A 27,310-nucleotide genomic window follows, 5' to 3' on the forward strand; every position below is an offset into this window, starting at 1 on the left:
AAACTGTTATCCTCTCACTCTGTTTCATGTTTAGTGCGACCAGAGAAGATGACTTTCATTCTGAACCCACAGAAGAGCATTCTACATTGTAAATAATCAATATGTTGTTGATGGAGTCCAATAACTGTCTTGGAGATAGAAGAGTGAGTTATTCAAGTATGACTCTTCTCTTGCTTTGTCCTAAGATGCTAATCACAGTATCACTTGGGCACATGAGTGGAGTTATGACAAATAACATCTGTCCAAATATATCCTTACAACATGGACTAGCCCAATTCACTGTTGACCCAGACTAACCATCACAGGTAAATGGACATATATTAGTTTACCAAAACTGCTGAGAAACTATTTTCAATTTAGGGGATGAAATAGGGCCTGTTTAGAATAAGACAAGAAACAATCTACCTTCAAGGAGTTTACAGTCTAGGGAGATAACATAAAACCAACTATATACCAACAAGATATGCAGATGATAAATCGGAAAAAATCAACAGAGGGAAATTAACATTAGGTGGGATCAGAAAATGATTCTTGCAGAAGGTGAGACTTCTGTTGAGACATGAAGAAAAACCCCCAGAAGCTAAAAGGAGATGAGAAGGGAGAGAGAATCTCAGGAATGAAAAGAGAACAAGTGAAATGTCCAAAGGAAGAAATGGAGTGTCTAAAATAAGAAACATGAGAATCCTCCAATAAATATGGAAATGTGAGATTTTTAGTGGTAAAATAATACTTTGTGGCTAATTTTGTGTTGTTGAGAAGCAAGAGCCAATTAGGAACTGTAATTAGTGTAAATTGTCCCTAATCTCAAAGAGCTTAGATTTTTACCAGGGAAGATATTATATTTATATTAATATTATATTAATTATATATGTTATTTTATGTTATATTAATTATATATCAAATCATATCATATTTTATACCATAGTAAACTATACCATTCTATACCATACTATACCATATCACACATGTATATGATATAACACATCAGATCATAATTGCTATATTGTTTATAAAGTTGTCATATTGTTTTTATGTTATATCATGTTGTATTTTTATAATATCATATGAAGTTTAGATGCCTAAACAGAAAGTTTGGGACCATCTCACCTAATCCCATCTTGTGCCTTCTCGTCCATTAGCTGTAATTTATAAAGTGCAATTGTTTTATAAAGGAAGTTCAAGTGATGTACTTTTTTGCTTTTGAGGAGAAAATGAAAGTCAGTGAATTTCCAAGTCCTAGACTCAATTAATAAATGTGCTAGACATTATGCTGGTGCTAGAGAAATATTCAAAGATAAAGTAAATTATCCCTAATCTCAAAGAGCTTACATTTTACCAGGGAAGATATTATATTTATATTAATATTAATTATATTTGTTATTTTATGTTATATTAATTATATATCATGTTATACCATATTTTACCATACCATACCATTCCATGCCATACTATACTATACCATATCACACATGTATATCATATAATACATATCATAATTGTTATGTTTATAAAGTTGTCATTTTTATGTTACATCATGTTATATTTTATCATATCATATTACATAATATCATATTATATTATATTTCACATATATATTTTTCATGTGTATAGATTAAATAACACAGTAGTTTAAACAGGGTAGAATCAAAAAGGCCTCATATAGGAGATGATGAATGAGATGAGTTTTCAAGGAAACTGGGGATTCTAAGAATTAGAGGAAAGGTGCATTTCACAATTAGAATTTGAAGATGTAATGCCATCTTTGAAGAACAATAGAATCAATTTGATTAGTAGAATGTGTGGAGAGTAATATATAAAATAATCTAGGAAGTTAGTTTGGAGCCAAGTTATGCAATGCTTTCCCAGAGTAGTTTGAACTTGATCCTAGGAAATAGGGAGATCCTGGATTAACTGAAGAAGGGGAAGGGCATGGTGAGACCTGTGCTTTAGCAATATCACTTTGGCAGTTGTGTGGAGGCTAAGTTGGAGATATGTGACACTTGAGGCAGGTAGATAAAAAAAGTACTATTTTACTCCAGGCTACAGATGATGAAGATTTTAACTAAGGTTGGTCTCTGTATCAGTAGAGACAAAGGGTTGGAGATAAGACACATGTAAACAGAATCAACCTGGGGTTTGATTGGATAGAATGAATTATCAATGGAAGTAATCTTTGAAAGATTACATTACTGTTTGAACATTAATTTTATTTTTTACATGTGTAATAAATGTTTAGAGCAAAAAAGAGGCAAAAAGCTTCTTTAAAAGGCTGGTAGGGGCGGCTAGGTAGCACAGTGGATAGAGCACCGGCCCTGGAGTCAGAAGTACCTGAGCTCAAATCAGGCCTTAGACACATAATAATTACCTGGCTGTGTGGCCTTGGGCAAGCCACTTAACCGCATTTGCCTTGCAAAAACCCTTAAAAAAAGGCTGGTAAATTGTTAGGATGTGATAGTTTAGTTAAGGTAGCTTAATTAATAATGCAGGATTACTTTTATGAAAGTTGTGAACTTTAAAGGACTTAGACAAAATGATTAGAAAATGCTGTCAGGAAATTTTTTTTTGACTGGAAAAGCTACCATTACAGTGCTTTATACAGTCTTTTGCCAACTGGTGCTGTATATTGGAGAGAGAAGACCCAGCTAGATTTGGGCAGGTAATAGAATGTTCTTAGTAGTTTAATCTTATGGAAGAAATGATGAGGGTTCTCTCTGTGTAGAGACATAGAGGGAAAGTATAAAAAAATTCTGTGAGAGCTAATTGGGGCTACTTTGGAAAGTATTGAATGCCTTACCTATGAAAGGCACCTATAAGGTTCCTATAAGGTACTTTGGAAAGTAGTGAATGCCTTACTATGAAAGGTACCTATAAAAGACTACATTATGGACATGAATGGGTAATAAGAAGTTGAGGAATGCTGTGAAACTGTGGACAATATTCCTATTCTTAAAACAATGTATATGAGAGGTCAAGGGTTTTTCTTGAACAGAATAAAGAAATACTAATGATAAATAGAGAAATGATTGATAACAATTGAAGATTATCAAAGGTACCAGTCTATAGTTAGGTATTTTTTCCTTTTATAATTTCTCTAAATTGTTTAGTAGCTTAAGTTTGTTATTAAGTTCTTAGCAATTAGCTTCCAGTTAATATTTAAGTTATTTATCTTTTTTGAGGGGGGTATTCAAATATTTGATTGCATCAATGTAGGGACATCCTAATATGGAAGTTAATTCACATGGATAATTATGAGTTGCTTTGAAGTACTGAAAACTTAAATAACTTGTCTAGTTATCTATCTAGTATATGTCAAGGTAGGAACTGAAACCAGATATTCCTGACTCTAAATTTGGTCCTTTATGGTATCCATTATATCATATACCATTTTATAAGTTTAATAAAGAAATTATTTTGATAGAAAATTTATGATGAATATGAACTGCATTTTTTTTGTTTTTCCTAATAAGTTAGGGTAAGCCTAATTGCTTGAGCTAAGAAACCTGAACCAATTACTACCCTTCATCTAAGTAAAGGAACCAGAATTGTAGACTTGAAAGAAAACATTCATTCATTCATTTGATCAAAAACTAAACATTTATTAAGCACCTACAGTATACAGACTATATTGCTTAGATTATTTAGATCATGTATGGAAAATACAGCCCAGTTAATGTTTCTTAGTTAATGCAAAATAATTTTTTCATAATTATTTATTCTATTTTTAGTTTATGGAATAAAATAAACATTTCTATAACAGTATAATAAGAAGATGAAATTGCATGCAAAGTAATTTTGAATAAATACAGTCTACATGTAAGTAAAATGACATGATAATATACAGAACACTCTTATGTACAATTAAGTAAGTTACATATATGATATTTAACACAAGAGATATAAACAAAAAACTATGTGAAATTGGGGGAAGATCATTATTAACTGAGGGCAATCAGGGAACTCTTTATGGAGAAGTATTTGTCTTGAACTTTAGAGGATGGGAAGGACATTGGATAGAGCACAAATCTTGGAGTCTCCTGACAGCAGGAGTTCGAATCCAGCCTCAGACACTTGACACTTACTAGCTGTGTGATCTTGGACAAGTAACTCAGTTCTGACTGCCTCACCTTCAGGGCCATCTCCACTTGTCCTGATTGATATCTTGGCCATTGGACTTCTTCCTGAAGAAGAAAGTGAGGCTGGTGACTTAGCATAGCACCTCCTCACTCAAATCCAATTCATGTGCTTGTCATGATTTCACCTCCCTGATGTCATATTCTTCCTCAAAAATGAAGGACAAGGGGCAGCTAGGTAGTCCATTGGATAGAGCACCAGTCCTAGAGTCAGGAGGATCTGAGTTCAAATTCGACTTCAGACACTTAATACTTGCTTAGCTTGTGACCTTGGGCAAGTCACTTAACTCCATTGCCTTGCAAAAAAAAAATGAACAAAAAATATCATCAGAACTTCAAATAATAGTAATGATCATGAATAACCCTTTAAAATAAGATAAAAATCCCATTAGTCTATTATGAAGATGATGGGAGTATGTGTGTTTATGTGTGTGTATGTACATATATGTGTATATGTGTGTGTATAAGAAATGATTAAATCACCTTTAAAGTTCCTTCCCATATTGAGATTCTTTAATTCTTTAAACATCAGTATCTGTCACTCACCATGGACTCACCATTCCAAAATGTTGTTTTTTCACAGTTTGCCAAGAGGATACTTATTACCTTGTTTGTACCCCTCTAGGAGGTTTGCTACATTTGTAAATTAAAAACTGAAAAACTGTCACTATACTAATAATATCCCTTATATCCCATTCAATCATTTAAATGTCTTCCTCCTCTCCCTCTCCATTGCTAGGCATAAGGACTATACAGATCATGTGAAGGAGATGCAAGTTTTTTTTATTCTTCTTGTCCTTCTTGATGTTGTTCTCATCCTCCTGGTCCTCCTCTTCCTTCTCCTTTGTGCCAAGGTCATACTAATTATCAAAAGGAACATATTTGAATTTTTTTATTCTTCTTCCATCACTCTAAATCCATTAGTACATTTGGATTTGTCATGATTCAACTAGATGGTACCCAATTATATGCTTGTTTCTGTTACTGGTGTAAGAAAAAAATGATTTTTACCAGAATCCACATATTTTGTTCTCCTCCCTCATTCCTAGACTTGTGATATATATGCCCCCTGCCTCTCCCTTTCTTTTTTTGGTCTCAATATATACATATACATATCCAATATATTCTTCACCAAAACAAAAAAAAGTCACAAATTCTCTTCTCACTTCAACTACAGAAATCTCTAAAGAAGCTTCTTGAGTCTTTGGTTTTAGGAGGAATCACAGGATAATTGTCTGCTAGAACCTCTTGGCAAACTCAGTGCAGCTGTGAACTCATGGCACAATTCCAAGGGCATTTGTAGGAGAGGGTTCCTCAAAAGTTTGTGTAACTATAAATCATTGGTTGATTTTACTTTTATTCTCCAAAAAATCAATCATGCATTCCCCTGAAATTCTTTACTAAATCCAAAGTATTTATGTAGAAATAAAACAACCCACAAATAAGCCAAATTAATGGGGAAATTTAATTTCTTAATAAAAATGAAGATATTTCCTTTATTTAATTTCAATCCTCAACTCTCCCCTTCCTGGAAGTCAAAGGATATGGAAAAAAAGAGTTCAGACTATCAGGGCAGGAAGTTGGTTGACTTTCTTCCTGTGTTATCCTTCCTTCCAGCTGTCAACATTATGGCTTATAGTGAAATTGGCTTGTTTTTCCCCTTAGAGAAGGGAAAAAGTGAGATATATAGAAGGTGGCAGGGAATTCTCCTAACTAACAAGGGAGGGAGGTTCATTAATATGTTCTCTCTGGAATTGCAGCTTATGTACTTCCATTTCTGTTGTTCAGCCCTGGTTTGGTAGTTGATGTTCACTTTTAGTATCGTCAGTATATGTCATCCCAGAAGGGGAACTATGGTCATGTGAGAATTTTAAAAAACCCAGATATTTCACTACAACCATTACTACTCATTCTCCCTGTCATGTTTTGCATGGGAATATGTCTTGTGGGACATGGGGTAATAATGTCTGAAACAATCAGACACTTACATTAACATAGAGGAAAACAGATGTGTTCTCTGGAGCATCACTTTATTGTCTTGGGGATTCTCTGATATAATTTCAAACGTCTATATGAAGATTTTTACCAAAATATTTCACCAAAATGTTTAATATAAGTTATATCTTCTATTGCAAAGATTCCTAAAGACAAAGTTTCAGAAACTCACAGAGAAAATAATGGTGATAAGACTTTCAAAACATCTTAGTGCAAAAGCCTTAGAGTGAGACTGTTTGGCAAGTAATATGTTAGAGATATGAGTGTCCAGCCCATATAGAAGAAAGGAAGAAAGACAAGTGAAGTTGGGGAAAGGAAGGAAATCAGCATTAATTAAGCATCTACAATATGTTTTCAAATACCACATTTGGTCATTTGATTTGAAATTGGAGGAATGGCGGTCTAAATACCTCTAGGTTTCTGAAGAGTTTGTTTCTCCCTCACTTCATGCAGGCAGACACTAGGCAGTGTTTTCTTTTTTTTTTTTTCATATTTCCTTTATTTTTCCAATTACATTATGGAAGTTTTTCAACATTTATCCACTTGCATATTTATAAGTTACATATTTTTCTATCACCCTCCCTTCCTAACCTCCTCAGCAGCTAAAAGTTTGGTAAAAGTTGTACATCTATTTTTCTGCTTAATGTATTTACATATTAGGCATTTTGTGTATGAAAAATTAGGACTAAGGTAAAAGAAAGAAAACTATGGATGGAAGGAAAAACATAAAAGAGGTTTGAAAAAAGTGAAAATAGTATTCATTCAGATTCTGTGCTTGCTTTTTTTCCTTCTGGGTGTGGCTGATATTGTCCATAATAGGTCTCCCAGAATTGTCCTTGATCGCTGAACTGCTGAGTGAAACTGCATCCATCATAGCTGAACTCACAATGTTGTTGTTAATGTGTACAAAGTTACCTTGGTTCTGCTTCCTTCAGCTAGCATCAGTTCATGTAATTCTTTCCATGCTTCTCTAAAATTCGATCATGTAGGACTTTCCCCAATTTTTAAAGAATTTCTTTTCAATATAGATCTAGTACTGATATTTCTGGGTCAAGGAGTATGATCAGTTTTATTGCTCTTTGGGCATATTCCAAATTGTTCTTTAGAATGGCTGAATTAGTTCAAAACTCTATCACTAATGTTTCAGTCTTCCCAAAGGCTCTCCAATATTAATCATTTCCCCCTTTTTGTCATTTTAGTCAATCTGATAGGTAGGGTGTGTCTTTGTGTATGTATATGTGTGTGTGTGTGTGTGTGTGTGTGTGTGTGTGTGTGTGTTAATTTGCATTTCTCTAATCAATAATGATTTGGAGCATTTTTTCATGTGACTATACATAGCTTTAATTTCTTCTTTTGAAAATTGCCTGTTCATATACTTTATCAATTGGGAATGACTTCTAACTATAAATTTGATTCAATTCTCTATATATTTTAGAAATGAGACTTTTATCAGAACTACTAGTGTGAAAATTTCTTCTTGTTTTCCTTCTAGTCTTCTTGTTTTCCTTCTAGTCTTGGTTGCATTGATTTTATTAGTGCAAACCCTTTTTAATTTAATGTAGTCAAAATCATCCATTTTACAATTTATAACATACTCTGTTTCTTGTTTGGTCATAAAGTTCTCTTTCCATAGATCCAACAGATAGAGTATTTCATGATCTCTTTCTTGGTCTTTGGTATTGCCCTTTATGTTTAATTCCTGTATCTGTTTTAACCTTATTTTCTATATGGTATGAGATATACATCTAGGGGTAATATTTTCTGATGAGCAATTCTTTGTATGAAGGAAAGCAATTACTAAATTTGACAGATGATAAAATGTTTTCCATTTCCTTTTATTTCTGCTTAGTTTCTTACTCATAATACAAAACAAATATGGAGTTTTGAACTCTTTGGGTAGAAAGTATACTTCTGTATTTATGTAGAACCTCTAAATCAAGGAACATCAAAAATCTTTCTAATATTTAAGTCATTAATCTGTAATCCTTAACAACCCCTATATGGATAATTGCCAATTTTATTGTCCCCCTTTAAATACCAAAGTTCTGCTCAGTGTAGTCCCAATCTTTAGGTCTTTGAGTTGTCAATCATGGATATAACCTAAAAGGAGTTTACAGATCCTCAGGGAACCTGTGGAACCTGAGAGTTTTCTTTTTTTTTTTTTAAGGTTTTTGTAAGGCAAATGGGGTTAAGTGGCTTGCCCAAGGCCACACAGCTAGGTAATTATTAGGTGTCTGAGGTTGGATTTGAAGTCAGGTACTCCTGACTCCAGGGATGGTGCTCTATCCACTTTGCCACCTAGCCGCCCCCCTGTAATACTTTTTGCATCCTAGTTTTGAATGTGTTGATTGATAGGGTTAGAGAACTGAACTGCTGATTGAAGCACCAACATACTCATCCAAAAGGAGGCAGTTGGAACCAGTTAGGAAGAACATAAAGATATTCCCTTATATTTAAAAAAAACCCTTTACTTGAGGAAATAAAGGATAGAAGATGGTTTAAGGAGACCTTAAACCTCATGACTCTAAAGGCTCTTAATGGGGGGAAAATTATTATTTTTTTACATCCTGATTATCTTGGAAAACAAGGAGATTCCATTTCAGCATTTGTCTCAGAGTATATTGAAGGCTTATATTAAGTTTTGTTTTCTAGTGCCTAGTATAAAATAAATATTCCAAAGCATTTCTATTTATAGGAAACAAGGTAGTTTAGGAAGATTAGAAAGAAATCCTAGAGAAACATGTAGAGTATTTCAAGGAAACAATAGGAAGACTGGAAGACTTCTCTAGGATAAGTAGCAAAGAAAAATTAGACAATCTCAGTCTATTTCAGAGGTTCCAAAGCATTCTTGGTTCACAGAACCCTCAGTGCCTCAGAAATTTTTTCTTGGTCCCCCTTGACCAAAAGAAATACTTAATAGCACTGTTATTCAGTTAAAATTTTAAAACATAGGGCACTGTGATGCACAATTTTGCAACTTTGTGTCTAGTTTATTTCTTTAGAGAAATCACAGAATCAAAATAACAACACTAGAGTATTTTTTGATATTCATTTACATGGACAAAGAGAATCTTTGTGAAATCTAATGGTGAGCTTATCTAATTCTTCTTCACAACTGAAGTAAAAAACATAATAAAGCAAACAATCAAAAAAACTACCACCACCCTCCCAAAAACAACAGCAAAAAGTAAAACCAAAATTGTTCTCTGGACACATCTCCTTTCTTAAGTGTTTTGACTTCTTGACCATCACTAAAAGAAATGGTTATTAAAGCAAGTGTCCAGATCATTTTAGACTTAACCTGAAAATGCCATGTAGAAAGAATTCTATTTTTGAGAAGGGAAAGGGAATGATTATGGGACTAGTGATGAATATTGCTGATTTTCCTAGAACATCAAATCCTGAAGGTTAGAAAACAGGTTGATAAAACTAAACGAAATGGTGTAAAAGACCATTTATGGTAGCAGTATATGTATTCTTTTGGGGGGAGCATTTTATGATGCTCTTTTGGTATTATTAATGACAAAAATTACTAGAAAATTATGATTGATCTTGTAATACAATCTATGCTTTCTTTCATAAAACTTTGTCATTCAGTCAATAAACACTTACTACTACTAGTCCTACTACTATTATTATTACTCCTCTTTCTACTAATGCCATCACCACCACTACTACTAGTCCTACCATTAGTCCACTACTACTACTAGTATTACTACTATTACTTAACATCTATATAATGCTTACTATGAGACACACACACATTAAAATTATCTCATTTGATTCTTACAACAACTCTAGGAGGTAGGTGTTATGATGCCCATTTTATATATGAGGAAACTGAGATAAATATAAGTTAATTTATTTTCCCAAGGTCACCCAACTAGTAAGAATCTGAGGTCAGTTTTAAATTCAGATCTTTCTTATTCTAGAACTAGTGCTCTATTCACTGTACCACCTAACAATCCATAAAAATGCCCATTTGCCAAAACTGTGATAAGCTCTGAAAATGCAAAGAAATGCAAAAGCCAGTACTTTCTCTCAAGGAGCTCATAGTTTAATGAGAGAAAAAAATTACATGCAAAAACTATATACAAAAACATACAAGATAAATTGTGGATAATGAAGGAGAATTGGGAAAGTCTTTTTTTCCCCTTTTTTTTAGGTTTTCACAAGGCAATGGGTTTAGGTGACTTGCACAAGTCCACACAGCTAAGTATTTACTAAGTGTCTGAGGCAGGATTTGAACTCAGGTACTCCTGACTCCAGGGCAGGTGCTCTATTCACTGCACCCTCTAGCTGCCCTGACTATTTTTCTTTTTTTCATATGATTTTTATTTATTTTGTCAACTATTTCCCAGTTACATGGAAATTTTTAACCAATCTTTTTTTAATTGAGTTGTAAATTCTCTCTCCCTTCCCCCTTAAGAAGGTAAAAAAATTGATTTTGATTATGTGTGAGGTCCTGCAAAACACATTTCCATATAAGCTATGATGCAAAGACACAAACAAAATAAAACAATAAAAAACCTAAAATATATTTCAATCTGTAATCAGAATTCATCAGCTCTCTCCCTCTCTCGAGTTGTACAGAATTTTTTAATATGGGTTCTATGAAATTCTTTTTGGGTCATTGTCTTGATTAGAGTAACTAAGTCTTTCATAATTGGTCATCTTTATAATATTACAATTACTGTTTACAGTGTTCACCTGGTTCTACTCACTTCACTTTGCATCAGCTCCTAAAAGTTTCCCCAGGATTTTTCTGACATCTCTCCTCTGCTATTTCTTGTAGCACAATAGTATTACATCACAATCATGTACCATAACTTGTTTCTTCATTCTCCACTTGATAGATATCCCCCTGGTTTTCAATTCTTTGCCACCATAAAAAGAATTTCTTTAAACATTTTTATACACATAGATCCATAACCCTTTTCTTTGAACTCTTTGGGATATAGACCTAGTAGGGTATTGCTGGGTCAAAGGGTCAGCATAATTTTAGCCCTTTGGGTATAATTACAAATTGTTCTCAAAAATGATTGGACTAGTTCCCAATTCCACAAACAATATAGTAGTGTCACATTTTTCACATCCCCTTAAGCATTTGTAATTTTCCTTTTCTATCATATAACCAATCTAATAGATGTGAGATGGTATCAGAGTTGTTCTAATTTGCATCTCTCTAATTAGTAGTGATGTGGTGCATTTTTGGTGTGACTATTGATAACTCTGATTTCTTCTTCTGAAAACCACCTGTTCACATACCTTCACTTAATTCTGTAAATTTGGTTCAATTCTGAGAAATGAAGTCTTTATCAGAGAAACTCAATGTATACATTTTTGAGAAATGTTTCTTGTAAAAGGTGGGTTTTAGCAAAGAATTAAAACAAACAAGCAAACCAAAAAACCAAAAAACCAGGGAAACCTGAAGATGGAAGTGAGCAGGGAGAAAATTCCAGTAATGGCAGTCAGCAAAAATTAAATTCTTTTAATTTAAATTTATATTGAATTGTCTTTAATTACTTTAATTTTTTGAATTTCTCTTACTTGAATCATTGTTTTTTTTGGAAGTGGGTCAGTTATTTTGACTAAACCACTCAGACTAGGAGAGCTAGTTCTATAGTAAATCCTCTTGACCCTCTGTATATTTAGTTTACAATATGACATTTATTTTTAGTTTTCTTAATAATAATATATAAAATAATTTGGAAAAAAGTTGATAAGTTGGGCCTGTTCAAGGAAACAAGTCTTTAAAAAAATCAAATTGTTTTATAGCTTAATTTACAACTTCCTTCTCCCTGAGTTCTTTTCAGAAAATGAACAGAAACTATTCCAACTTCCATCCCCTTCTCCTAGATAAGAATTTGAAATCGTTCATTTCTTGAACTCAAAAAATTTAATTTTTAACTTTTTAAAAAAATTTAAATTATTTAATTTAATAACTTTCCTATCCTATTCAGACCAGATTTTTAATTCAGCTTGAATGTGCTATATTTATTCAGTATGGTACAGTTGAAAGAACCTATATTGTAAAGTTTGAGGATTTGTTTTAAATTTTGGCTTTAATTGTTGTTTGACCTTGGGCAAATTTCCTCCCCTCCCTGGACCTTAGTTTCCCTTGTTACAAAATGAAAGGGGTAGACTGAAAGATTTCTAAGATTTCTTCCAGTTCTATCCGTGACTACTTTGGCAAATGTTACATAATTTGTTAATATAATTTCACTTATCATTATCGAAGATATTTATGGTGGAATGTGTGAAGCAGAATATTTTCCTTATTTACATTACTATTTTGCATTTAATTACTAAATATTTATTGGTAACAGTGGTGCATTGCCAAATGCTTAGACCATAAAGCCACTTATTAGATTTCCTTCAGAAGCTATTTGCTCCCCTTTGTACTTGATCTGTTATTACATTGGCATAAAAGAACTCCCAATAAGGAAATTCTGTCTGTCAATGCAATTTGGCACCTGCTCAGAAATTTACCATCTTAGGGAGTTACCTTGGGTCATTGAGAAGGTGCTACTTGCACAAGGTAATGGTATATATGACAGGCAAAACTAGACTCTAGGACTTTTTAACTCCTCAGGTGACTATATCCTCTACCCAATACTACCTCTATATAAATATCTATTATACACATTGAGCAAAAAATAAAATAAATATTAATAGTAAAGAACAAAGACAGAAAAGGGTGGGCAAAAGAGACTTAGTCCAGGAAATGTGACTGACATTACCTGTCTGGGTGACTTTGGTCAAGTCACTTAAACTTACTGTATGTGACTTTTCATATCTATCAAATTAAGGGGTAGGATGATAACTAAGGTCCTTTCTAGATCTAGTAGTCTATTATCTAATATAAAAATAAATGGAACATTAAAATTTTCATTTCCAAAAAGCATTATAAAATGGTCAGTTGTAAGTTTTCTATCACATTTTTACGTCACCATTGAAAGGAATATGGCTCCTCCAATTCCTTAGCTATTTAAAGAGACAGATACATATATTTTCTGCAAAAATATTCCACTGTTTCATAGTGAAAATTGAGTTCTATATTCTATGAAAGACTCTTTTATAAGTTTTCCTTGCTGCTTGGATGGACCCTGCAAAAGGTATTGCCAGGCAACCTATAAAGAACCAAAAGTAATTTTATAATACCAAAAGTAATTTTATCATTCCATAAATTGAAAGACATGACTTAGGTAAATATTACTGACTCAGCACCTCCTTGCTTCATTTAATAGCCTATTCACTTGTAACATAAAAGAAATTCCAGAGTTTCATAAGATACCACTAGTGAGTTCTTGAAACTGATTGGAAAACATGAGCTGCAGATCAATCACCAGAGGAAACAACCAGCACCAAGACCTGATGCTCTTCTACCTAGCTGCCAGGACTGCTTGGGTGAGCAATGAACATGATTTACAAAGGTAAGTCTACCCTTGGATTGAAGGCCAAGGGGCCCAGGCTGATGAAACACATCTGGAAATCTGCCCAAAAGAAACACAAAGCTGGAATGGGTATAGTTTCATGCCAGAAATTTTCAGGAATAGATCCAAAAACATCTTCTGGGAGAGGAAATGAAAGAGGAAGTAGTTTGTTATTTAAAGGGAGGGAGGGGGAAGAGAAGGAGGGAGGGAGGGAGGAAGGGAAAGAAAGTGAGAGGCAGAGAGGCAGAGAGTCAGAGAGGCAGAGAGAGACAGAGAGACAGAGAGAGAGAGAGAGAGAGAGAGAGAGAGAGAGAGAGAGAGAGAGAGAGAGAGAGAGAGAGAGAGAGAGAATGACTGACTAGAGTGAGAATGTCTATGTATAGGGTGAAAAAAAGGAAAAGAATGTCCAACACGGGAAATTTCAGTAAACTAGCAAAAGATAAGAAGGAAATAGGGACTGTTAGGGACTGTTTGGAAGGTAAATGTATCATAATGGAAATATTCAGCCTTGCCAAAAAAAAATAACCTACAGATAATTAAAGGAAAAAGGCTAGCATACATGTGAGAAAAAAACAAAAAGCAAAAAGGAAAGCAAATGAGTTAGCTCAGCAGTTAGTAATTGACACCATCAACAGGAAAAGAAAAGGAGACATTTTACAGTTAAGACTATGCCCCAGATAACATACCTTTTAATAAGTGTTATCACTCAATTTGATGTTGACTCAGGTAATATGGCATGCATTAAATAAAGCAAGAAATATCACCTTTCTAGGTCCAACGTGCTTTCCCCTAGTCTCTAATCAAATGTTGTCAGAAGGACTTGATTCTAGTTAGACCTATTAATTACTTGACATTACTTTCATCTGCCTCTCTTACTCTCTTACTCTCCCCAACACTTCTTTGTCATTTGGTGTACTGTAAAACTGAGTCATATATCTCCCTTCCACATAGAGAATCTTCGACCTTTCTCATGTTATTAATATAGTGTTTGAAAAGCAATCTTAAACAATGACCATAATTATTAATTAGTGTACTATTCCACATATATTTACATTTCAGAGATTTCTCCTTCTCAATTCTATTTTCTAAGTAATTAATGTCAAGTTTGGACATGTACTATTTTTTTGGATTCTTCTATATTCTACAATCTACTTTCAAGAATAACATTTTGCAGAAGCTGGGAGATATCTATAGGGAGTTGTTAGGACTGTGAGCAAATAAAAAAAGATGTGAACTTTTCAGGAAGCTTAGCCAACAAAGAATTCTGATTTGCTCACAAGAAAATTTAATATGGGGCCTTGTCCTAAAATAACAAAAGCTGATACCTATAAACAGCTCCATTTATTGTGATCAGGAGACTATGACAAATGAGCAATTAATCTCTTTCTGAATGATTTCCTACTTGCTGAAACTCATCGACCTTACTCTTCCTTAAATGTATGTTTGTCTACCCTAAGCAGAAATCACTCAAACATCTAAATATAATAATAGAATACTCAATATACTATATATATAAATTATATATATATGTAAATATGCCACTCTGCCTCCATTTAGCAAACAATTGCAATGATATTTGATAAATCAAACACATCATTATTTTATTTCTCCCTTTTGGGGGTACCTTTGGATGATGAGTCAAATGCAAATAAGTCATAGAATTTAAAGTTGTAAGTTATCTTAGAGATAATTTAGTTCAGGGGTTCTTAACCTGTCCTTTATGAACTTAAAAAGAGTATATATAGTTTAACTACTATTTCAATATAATACCGTTTCCTTTTTAATCATATGTATTCTATTTTATGCATTTAAAAACATTTTTCTGAGAATGGATCCATGGGCTACACCAGATTGCCAAGGGGTCTGTGACACAGAGAAAGGTTAAGAATTCCTGATCTCCAACAATCTGGGTCATATCAACTATTAGTGTCCCCCAAGTCTCTGTCTTGATCTATTTTTTATATTTTTCTCTCACTCTTTCTGTTTTTCTGACTTTGTCTCTCTGTGTCTGTTTCTGTGTCTGTCACTCTCTGTCTTTGTATCTCTTTGTTTTTGTGTCTCAGTCTTTCTGTCTCTTAGTCTCCTTGTCTCTGTCTCTTTCCCTCCCACCAACATCTTTCTCCCTCTCTCACTTCTTTTCTCCCCGACTCCTTTTCCTCCCTTCTTTCTCCCACTCTCCTGCTCTTTCCTCTCTCTCACCCCTCTATTTTCTCTCTCCCTTGTCTCTCTTTCTTCCTTTTTTACCTCCCTTTCTCTGTTTCTCTCTCTTTCCTCACCCACCTTCCATCCATCTTTCTCCCTGCCTCCCTCTTTCTCCTTCTTCCTTCCTTCTCCCAGTCTTCCCTTTCCCACCCCAGGTCTCCTTTCTCTCCCTTCTCCCCTCCCCATTCTCTTTCTCTTTCTTTGGATCCTTAAGAATTTAGTGTAATCTATTGTTCTATTAGAAACCAGGAGGGATGGGAATTCAGGAAAGCCTGGAGAGATTTGCATGAACTGATGCTGAGCAAGATGAGCAGAACCAGAAAAACACTGTATACCCTAACAGCAACATGGGGATGATTATCAACCTTGATGGACTTGCTCATTCCATCAGTGCAACAATCAGGGACAATTTGGGGCTGTTTGTGATAGAGAATACCATCCGTATCCAGAGAAAGAATTGTGGAGTTTGAACAAAGACCAAAGACTATTACCTTTAATTTAGAAAAAAATGATATCTTATTATGTAATCTTGCTATCTCTTATACTTTATTTTCCTTCCTTAAGGATATGATTTCTCTCTCATCACATTCAATTTAGATCAATGTATACCATTGAAACAATATAAAGACTGGCAAATTGCCTTCTGTAAGGGTGGGGGGGAGGGAAGTAAGATTAGGGGAAAAATTGTAAAAATCAAAATAAACAAAATCTTTAAAAGAAAAAAAAGAACTTAGTGTAATGTTTGACATGTAGGAAGTACTTAATAAATTTTTATTGATTGACCTCCCCTTCATTTGACAGAAGAGGAAATAAGCTCTTAGAGGTTAAGTGAAGTGCTTAAGGTCCTCGAGTAATTAAATAGTAGGGCAAGAATTTGGACCCAGGTAACCCAATTCCAAAATATAATAGTCTTTTATATTTTTTACCTTCACCACACTACCCTTTTGTGGAAAAAAAAATTACTAGACATTGATTTAATGGCATTTGATTGTTTCAGTTTCATAAAATCAGGAATGCTTGGCAGAGTAGCCACCTTTTGTCAGTTTTCTCCTTTTTTGAAGTCATGAATAAGTTTAATCATCATCATTATAAATAATTATTATTACTGTTATATTTTACTGAAATTGTTATTCTAATGCTTTCCCACCATTTAGAAATATTAATGAAATCGTGTTCTTAAAATATAAATTACAAATGAAGAAAATATTTGATGATAAAAAGAAGTTTAATTTTAAAAAAGAGGGTCAAGGAATGTGTATTTGGACAAAAGAAATTCCCTCAAAATGGTTTACTGTAATGATGACCTCTAAAGTCTCTTCTAGCTCTAAATCCTATTATACTAAGTAGTCCAAGGAATTGCAAATAGTGCATGTGATCTTTCACTAGGCAGTTTGCAACTAAGGCATGCAAAGTAGATTGATAAACTCAGGGCAGGTCTGAATGGAAGGGTAAGTATATGGTTGTTCATATTGTAAGGTAGTTCAGTGTGTTTATGGACTGATTTAGGAAGTTAGTTGTAATAATTCCAAGGGTAAGAAAACTTCTTGCATTGGAGCAATCTAAATCAATCAATCAATCAATCAATCAATTTATCAAGTGCCTACTTTATGTCAGATGGTGTGGTCTTACTGCTATGGCCAATATCTTTTATAGTTTGCTTGACATAGAACTTCTGCTAGAACCATTACTGCCCTCACGAATCTTCATGTCATGGCCATGAGGCATGAAGAATTAAATTACACACTTAGAGATTTCCCAGTTAGTCACTGTGGCTTCTCCATCCATTGGACCATCTTTCAATTTCCACTTTTTTTTGTCCAATGCCATTTAATCAATATCTTTTCACAAATCTTCCATTGATGAAATACTCAAAATATTAGTGACCTTCCTATGGCTCATAGGATCATAGATCTTAATTTGGGGGGGGGGGGGGAATTTTAATAGTATTCAGGCTCAAGCCTTACACTTTAAAAATGAGGAAAAAAATCAGAGAGCATAGGCAAGCATGCTGGACTTGAGGGCTGAGTGTGTGCACTGCGGGTAAACATTCCCATTGGTCTTTTTCTCTTTGGGGTACTGAAGGCCAATAGAGTCATAGACGCTACTCTATACTTATGCATGAGAGAACTTAAATGCTTTGTCTAAGTGGAACAACTAGGATTTGAATTCAGTTCTTTCAATAACAAGTTCAGTGTCTTTGCTGCTACACCACACTTTTATTCACCATTTAAGATGTGAGGCTAGGAGTGGCTAGGTGGCGCAGTGAATAGAGCACTGGCCTTGGAGTCAGGAGTACTTGGGTTCAAATCCGACCTCAGACACTTAATAATTACCTAGCCGTATGGCCTTGGGCAAGCCACTTAATCTCATTGCCTTGAAAAATCTAAAAAAAAAAGATGTGAGGCTACTAGAGTAGCTCTTGGAATGTATTATTTTCAATGAGTGTTTGGCTCATCTTTTTGAGTCACTGGGTTCTTGATGATGTCTTTCAGAAGAGAAGAATCAAATTATGACTTCTCAATGTAAATGAGGGAAATGAAGCACATGTCAGTACCAATGGAGTCTTCTAGATAGTCTCTATGTCTTTAATTTATAGGAGTTGTTGTGGTCAAAATGGGAGATCAACAATAAAATTGCAGAAGCACTTACACATTCTCAAAATTCTTTACTGGTAAGGCAAAACCTATGCACAATAATCTATTTTTTGGAGGACTGTCAATAAACAATGAATGTCTTCTTTGGTAGTCTAGGGAACACTATTAAAGAAGGACCTTGTGGACCTAAGGAAGACAATCTAAGTGAAACAGTTCAACTCTTAAACCCAAGTTGTTTGGGAGTATAATGTAAATCTAATAGATTTACCTTTACTCCCAGTCTCCAAGACTGTTCACTAGGTTATGGGGAGGTCTTTGTTGGTTTTTTTTTTGTTTGTTTAAAACTGATTTTAAGTGTCTTAATTGAACTGTGAGTTAAAGAAAAAAAATTTATGTAAAACATGTTGAAAGGGTTCTATTATTCTCAATGCTCTATTGTCAGTACTTTAAAACTGACAGGGAATCCTGTGAACATATTTGTGCAATCAGGGTTTGACTCATTTTTAAAGAAAGATTTTATTTATTTTGAGTTTTACAATTTTTCCTCTATTCTTGCTTCCCTCCCCCCACCCTCCACAGAAGGTAGTCTGTTAGTTAGTCTATCTACATTGTTTCCATGGTATCCATTGATCTAAGTTGAATGTGTTGAAAGAGAATTCATATCCTTAAGGAAGAAAAATAAGGTATAAGAAATAGCAAAATTACATAATGAGATAACTTTTTTTTCTCTAAATTGAAGGTAATAATTTTTAGTCTTTGTTCAAACTCCGCATTTCTTTCTCTGGATACACATGGTATTCTCCATCACAGATAGCCCAAAAGTGGAGTTTGATTCTTAAAAGAATATTTTTTTTTTAGATTTTTGCAAGGCAAATGGGGTTAAGTGGCTTGCCCAAGGCCACACGGCTAGGTAATTATGAAGTGTCTGAGGCCGAATTTGAACTCAGGTACTCCTGACTCCAAGGTCAGTGCTCTATCCAACTGTACCACCTAGGTGCCCCTCTTTTCTTTTTTTGAGGAAAGAAAAGAGAGATTAAAAAAGAGAGAGCCAGTATTAAGAGGAAATATGTAAGAGATAGGACTGAGGACTGGGAATAACTTTTGTTGTGAGAAAAGAAAGAATAATGATCTTTTGGAGGAAAGAAAGGATTCCTCAAACTCTGGGTAGTCAAACAGTCAAAGTTCCTCCAGATTGTCCAAAGGAATAAAAATGTATGTGGAATCTAAAAGCAAATCGGTTATGTTCTCTGGAAAAAGACCAATGTCTCTTTTCTGAGAGATGTTCCCTTATTTGGTACTTTTCATAGAGACTTTTTAGAACTATTTTAGATACCAACAACTAAAATTAGTATTTGGAACCACTGAACTATACTATTACTAAAACATGGCATGGACTTTGGCTTGTCCATGCAAAAGGATACATATTCCAAAACTCTTAAATACTTATTGAAAACAACTATCATGGACATATGATCTTATTTATTCTGTTTGAGATTATAATTATAAATATCCAATTTTGTTCTTTATTTGTAAATGGGACCAAAATCATGGTTTCTCTACACATCAACTTTCTAGATCTTTTTCTCCCTTCAAGTTGAGGGGAGGTTGGAACATTGTATCTTCCCTTTAAACTAGAAACTCTAACTTTTGCCAACCACATCTCTCATGGAACACTGCATAATCATTTCCCACCAATAAGGCTAGTGCCATAAAAATGCCCCTTTGAGCCAAGGGTTGCATTAGGATGAATTTTTCCTTAAGAGTTTGAGGGATTTTGAACTAAAAGCTATTTGGCCTAGGAAAGCAAAAGATTTGAGCACTTTAGGTATTGTCATAAAACATGAAGCATGAACGAAGAAGTGTTTACTGTTGCATATTTTCAAGGAAGATTTAAAAAAGCAAAAATTCATTTTTTCCCCTCAGGCCTACTTCACCAAAGTTAAAAGAAACATATTTTTTTTCCTTTCCAAGAAGAAAATTTTCTTGGTTTCATCATTGTTGTTCACATAAATATCAAAAGAAAAAACATTTTCTTAAAAACACTCGCCCCTTTCATAGAACAATGAGTTTCCAGGATGCAGCGATTAGACACCTGTGAGAACCAAATTATCTCCAAATGCATTTTAGATGTTCTCCTTTTTGGGGGCTCCCTTTTTATATCGACACATTTCATTTTTATTTAAAGCAAAACTTTAATTCTCTTGCCTCCTGGGTAAATAGATACCAATCTGTTCTCAAGAGTCAGCATGGTTTCATCAAGAACAGGTCATGCCAAATCAGCTTATTTCTTTTTTTGGCAGGGTTATTTAACTGCTAGATCATGGCAATGCTTCAGATAGTTTAACTTTTATTTTTTTCAAAGTATTAGATAAAAGTCTTTGGGGATATTCAAGTGGAAAGAATGGAGAGTTGAGAACTTATGCTATTTAATATTTTTATCAATGTTTTGGGTGAAGGCATTGTTGGCCTACTTATCCAATTTTCAAATGACACAAACATGGGAGTATATCTAAGACTTTGGATGACAAAATCAGGATTCCAAAAAATCTTGGCAGGCTGCAACATTGGGCCAAATCTGAGAGGAAGAAATTTTATGGGGATAAATGTAGAATAAATAAACTTCAAAAGTATAAGACAGGCATCAAATTTAGATAGTGGTTTCTCTGAAAAAAAGTAGAATATTTTAGTGGACTACAAACTTAAATGTGATACATCAGTTGAGAAAGAGAGTACAAACTTAGACTAGTAAGGAGAACTATTTATCTAGTACTAGGGAAGGGATACTCTGTATTCGTTCCTAGTCAGACTGAAATACTGTGTCTAATTCTATACAATCACATTTTGGGAAGGACACTAATAAATTGAAATATATCTAGGGCAAGGTAACAAGGATAGTGAAGGACCTCAATTCGTGTCACAAGCGAATGTGTAGAATGAATTGGAGAGATTTGGACTGGAAATGAAAAGGTTTGGGGGAACTTGACAACTCTCTGGTCTTGGAAGTGCTAGCATGTGGAAGAAGGATTGGGTGTGTTGTGTGTACCAGAGAAAAGACCTGGGAGCAATGTGTAGAAGTTGATAAGAAGTAACTTTAGACAAGGAAACAAATTTAAGTAAAGAAAAAAAGGGCAACTTTCTAATAGTTAGGACCTTCTAAGAATGAAATGGATTGTCTTGTGAGGTAGTGGGCTCCCCTCCTATTTTGACAGACCTGTCAGGTATGGTATAGGGGTGATGCCTGTTCAGATATGGGTTGGCCTGGATTGCCTTCCAGCTATGACATTCTGTGAGTCATTTTATTGTGATAATCTTTTCATGACAATTAAAGAGAATTTTAAAGAACAAACTGATCTATCTGACTGGCAGACTCTGAATATTCTTTCCTGGATCTTCCCTAATTCCTACAATTGCCAGTGTGTCACTCCCCCTCCTCCATATTATCTTGCATAAATATTCCATATACTTAGATGTCCACTTAGGTGAATCCCAGAAGAAGCAAGTAGAAAAGCAAGGAAAAACTGGGAAGAGGAAGTCCTGGATCCCTCCTTAGGAGAAAGAAGTCTGTTCTGTTCCAAGGTACTGTAAGGGACTATTGTGTGGGGGAGTACTATAAACCGTTATCATCTGGTGTCCTCTAGTACCAGAGCATTGTTTTACTAAGTGCCACGGTAGGTAGTGGGAGTGGACCAGGGACTGGGGAGGATATTTAAGCATTTGTATTTTTTTTTTAGTTTTTGCAAGGCAATGGTGTTAAATGGTTTGCCCAAGGCCACACAGCTAGGTGATTATTAAGTGTCTGAGACCGGATTTGAACTCAGGTGCTCCTGACTCCAAGGCTGGTGCTCTGTCCACTGCACAACCTAGCCGCCCCTGTATTTGTTTTAATAAACAGGGATCTAGGAGATCTTGGAGAACTTGTCATCCTTGTCTCCCTTGTCTCCTGCCCCTTCATTGTTTAACTGGGTAAAGATAAGCTAGCTGGCAGGAACGGAACACTTCCTGAGCAGCTAGTCTAACAGGAACATAACAAATGATGCTGAAACAGGGACACAAAGGCATAGCTATCTGAGTGGAGTTTGGGATAAGGACAGGCAGATACAAGCAAGAGAAATTCCAGGTGACATCCCAGAGCAGAGGACTTTGGAGAAGTAACAGGCTGATTGTTACCAGGGACTGATTTTAAGTTGGAACAAGGAGGTATATAGTGAAAGTAAGAAGAAACAAGTATTCAACATTGAGGAACCAGCTAAAGTAAGAAGAAACAAATAAGTACTTAGCATTGAGGAGCCAGGGGGAAGTAGAGTCTCTAAGGCAGTACTGCAGGGGATGGAGCTTCTTCCTCAGCAGCAGTCCACTGTGGAGCACCAGAGCCATGAATGGAATGTGGGGGACCTGCTGGCCACTCCTTTTGGCCACAGCTACCTGGCTGGTTACACTATGCACATTAAGTGTGACCCAAACCCCTAAACCTACAGTCAACTTTAGAGACTTCTTGTGGTTGCCACAGACCCTGCTGAAGACCCTGATGCTGACCCTGATGCCTACAAAAAATTCCACTTCAGAACCCACAAGGAATTTCACTCTGCAGCCTACAACCAAGCACACCACTCTTGCTCTGGCACCAGAAAGCTGTGAAGCACATACTAACTGCACTTCCTGTGTTGAGAGCAAAAAAGGCACATACTATTGGACAGTTTATAACGGTGTTGACTACTATTTAGAAAATGAAACAACTCCAAATTGTACTGTTGTCAACAACTCAAGTAATTTCAAATGCTTTCTCTCATTCTCTGCTGCCCCCACCTTTTGCAGAAGGAGTGGAGAGGGAGAAAGAAAATCTTCCTTTTTGGAACTTCGAAATTCAAGCCTATGTCTCAGAAGGAATGCAAGCTTCACTACAGAAAGGGCACCCCCCCAAAAAAATTTATTTTAGAAATCAAGGCACCCTCATGCCTTCTTTCTGCTTTGGGGAGGGGGGGGGTTGGGCAATAGGCTATAGGCTAGGGAAGCTTCATGATCAATTAGTTAAGAAAAAAAGGGGAAGAAGACCTTTTTTTCTGGGACTGGGAAATTCAGATTTCATCTTTTGAATTAAGCCTGTGAGTATGGCTAATATCTCTGTAATAGAGTAGCTAACTTTGAATTTTGTGAAGTTGTTTAAGAATGTATTCATTTTTTTTAGTTGGCTATTTTAAGATTTTCATGAATATATATGAGGTTCCTCAAGAAATTCTGTTTGATTTCAAAAGTTATTTTTTACCGGTCTTAATTGGAGCATTATGTGTGTGTGTATATGTATATTTACACATCTATAGGGCATTTTACATCTCTTCACTAGCCTGGAGAAGTGGGAAAATGTTTCTACATTCTGAGATCTGGTACTAGCCAGGGTATCAATCTCAGCTTGGTAAATATATGTCAAGAGAGTTGTTTCTGTTGTTTGTGTGTGTGTGTGTGTGTGTGTGTGTGTGTGTGTGTGTGTGTGCAATTCAGAAGAAAATTATATTAGGATAAATTTTATTTCTAGGAATTTGGGAATATTGAATCATATAATTTAATTATTTCTTTTGGGAAAGAGATATTTGTACTACCTGATTTGTTTTGATAATTGTCAAATAGTTACTTATATATTCTTTGTCTCTAATCACATGGTTATGGTAAGGGAAACATCAAAAATTATGAGCTCTTTCTGGGATAAATCTGTGGATTCATGCATAATATAGTGATGGAAATATTATTTTGCAAAATTTAATAACTCATATTAATTGACTTGGATGCTTAGTTGTTTTTACTATTGTTTAATTGACATTTGTTTTACTATTTTTGAACTTTTGTTTACTACTTATGTGGCATTCATTATGTAATTGAATTAAGGAATTTTGCTTCAAAAAGGGCAAAAAGGGGAATATGTAAGGGACTGTTGTGTGTGGGAGTACTGTAAACCTTTATCACCTGGTGTCTTCTAGCACCAGAGCATTATTTTACTAAGTGCCACAGGAATGGGAGTGAACCAGGGACTGGGGAGGATAATTAAGCACTTGTATTTGGTTTAATAAATGGAGATCTTGGAGAACTTGGAGAACTTTCCATCATTGTCTCCTGCCCCTTCAACATTCTCCTGGGTAAGGATAGGCTAGCCAGCAGGAACCTGACACTTCCTAAGTAGCTAGATTAACAGAAACACAACAAGGTACCAAGGGTCCCCCCTCACGAAGTATCTTGCCTTGAACAAAGAGATATCTTATGATTATTTCCTGGCTAAAAAGAAAAATGTAAACACTCACAAAGATGACAATATGAGAGGTGAAAATACAACCCTGCCCTCACTAAGAAGGAAGAATACCAGATTGAGTGGTGATCTGGAAATCCAGGCAGAAAATATGTGGGTGATATTCTCCATACTAAATCAGATCAGGGAGAAAGTCAGAGTCCTACAGTATTTGGGAAAGAATCCACTTAAAGAAATTTGTGCAGAAGACTTTATTTTGACCCTTTGGGATGGGTCTGGGGCCTTCAACTCTGTTTCAAATTCAAGGAGCCCTGATCAGGATCCAGTCTACAACTGTCTTACATTCACATCATATTAGAGTCTTGGAACCTTCTAATATGGATTTCAATGGACCTGCAGGTGTGCCCTGGGACCTGATGCTTGGATCAGGACATTCTGTTGGTCTAAACAACAGAGGTTTCTGTAGTGCTTATGAGGTCTGGGGTTAACAGTACTTTTATTACAGTATTTTAATGGGGGTGAGTTTGCAATTGTGTCACACAGCCATGGAACCAGAGTTGTAAGTGTGCAATGTGCTGACCCTGCCCAAGATCTGAGAACTTAAGATGTGAAAAGTTTTTAACTGGTCTAAACTTTTCCTGGTCTAAGATGCTCCTGAAGTCCTTGATGAGCACAGGAATTAATACCTGAATGAAAAGAATATAAGGATTTCAAATAATGTAAATTAGTATGAAACAAGGCTCCATTCCCTCTACAACTGCAATAAATGTAACCTGACACAAGGCCTCAATTCAGGAAGTAATGTTAGACAATAAGTAAACAAGATACTAATGATAATGAAATATTATGGGTCCAAGAATATATGAAACATAAACCCAGAAGAAGAGGCTAATTGTATAATACCATAAGCAAAGCCTCAAACAAAAATTGAATTGATTCAGAGAACAATTAGAATTTTTGGAATAAATGAAATTAGTTTTAAAAATTATAAGATAATGAAATAAATTCTAGAGGTAATAATTACAAATCAGATTAGGGTTCCAGAGGAAAGTCTTAGAAGGAGAATAAGTAGCTCATGAGGTACCAAACCTTATCCAAATAACAGACACCCTGAAAATTAGAATGAACCAAACAGAAATTGGTGACCCTGTGATAGTACTAGAAAAAACGAAAAAAAACCCCCAAAACTCCCAGAAGAATTTGTAAGATATTTTCTATTAATAAAAAGAAAACCTGATCTGAAAAAAAGGTCAAGAAAAGAAAATATAAGAATCACTTGACTACCTAAAAATCACAGCAACAAAATCCCTGCATACAAGATTTTAAGACATCGTGAATGATAACTGTTTTGTCCTTTTATAACCAAAGGGCAAAGTCAAAATAGAATCCATTTTTTGAAAGAATTTCAGAAAGAAAATCAGTCATTTCTTGAAAGATAAATGGAAATCTTCCAAGAATATGATAGCCAAAATCCAGGCAAATAAAAAAAATACAGCAAGCAGTCAGAAACAAAGAGTTCAGGTACTAAAGAGTCAGGATCTCACAAGACTTGTCAGCTACCTCAAAAAAAGAGAATAGTTTAGAATATTATATTCTAAAAGGCAAAAGATAAAGACATACTCAAGAATAATTTAGTTGTAAAGTTGTATAAATCTACAGGCATATTTTAAATTATCTATTTCCAGAAGAAAAAAAAAACCAAACCCTAATTAAACTTTGAATGAAACAATCCAGGAGATTAGATTGATTCACAATCATATTTATCAAACATTCAAGAATAATTAATATCAACATTGTCTAAACTATTTGCAAAAAAGTGAACAAAGAATCCCATCAAATTCCTTCTAGGATATAAAGACATTCTTGATATACATTCTAAAGAGAAACAAAATAGAAAAAGAAAATTGTAGACCAGAGCAATCAGTTCTGCTCTGCATATATGTTCCCCCCAAATAATCATTATGCAAAATTGAGCAATAAACACCACAGAACTATTGGGAAATTGACATTAAGCATACAATAGTTAAAAACTCAACCAATGATATATGAAAAAAAGATCAGAACCTAAAAAAATTGTAACATTAATTATATACATATTTGTTTATTAAGAAATGCATATGGGCGGCTAGGTGGTGCAGTGAATAGAGCACCGACCCTGGAGTCAGGAGTACCTGAGTTCAAATCTGGTCTCAGACACTTACTAATTACCTAGCTGTGTGGCCCTCGGCAAGCCATTTAACCCCATTTGCCTTGCAAAAACCTAAAAAAAAAAATAAGAAAGGCATAAAAATTGCGATTTAATAGGTTGCTGCTTGGCCTGTGTCCTATACTACATAAGCATGTTAGGCAAGTCAAAATTCTGGACCAGAGGTTATGGGGGAATGGGGTGTATCTGAGGGCAAGAGTTGTTAGGATCAGTCATTCTCCTTTATCTTGACAAGACCTGAAGTTTGCATCTGGAAGTGGGCAATGGAAAGGTTGTAGCTTTTGAGTTATTGTGAAGTGGCACATTTCTTTGTTCTCTTGCTGTTTCTTAAGGAAAAACATTGTACAGAAGGAAACTCAAAATTTGAATTATGCTCAAAATGTTCCATAATAGATCAATTGCATTGGAGAAAATTCATGAGTTGCAGCAAAACTGACTATCTCAAATTAATATTAATTCAAAAATGTTTTTGAATTTAAATAGACTTAGCATGGAGACTACAATAGCATATTAAAAAT

The 27,310-nt window shown here is 34.8% G+C and overlaps 1 long non-coding RNA gene across 1 annotated transcript in view; it reads left to right on the top strand.

Moving 5' to 3' along the window:
* The first annotated feature begins 109 nt into the window (after window positions 1–109).
* Window positions 110–27,310, top strand: part of LOC141502143 (uncharacterized) — an 84,351-nt gene continuing 57,150 nt past the window's right edge. The window contains exons 1-2 of the long non-coding RNA XR_012472425.1: window positions 110–305; window positions 13,376–13,561. This is a non-coding gene — a long non-coding RNA (uncharacterized LOC141502143). The remainder of the gene's footprint in view (window positions 306–13,375; window positions 13,562–27,310) is intronic.

Source organism: Macrotis lagotis, chromosome X, assembly GCF_037893015.1.
Source record: "Macrotis lagotis isolate mMagLag1 chromosome X, bilby.v1.9.chrom.fasta, whole genome shotgun sequence".
Lineage (NCBI taxonomy): Eukaryota > Metazoa > Chordata > Mammalia > Peramelemorphia > Peramelidae > Macrotis > Macrotis lagotis.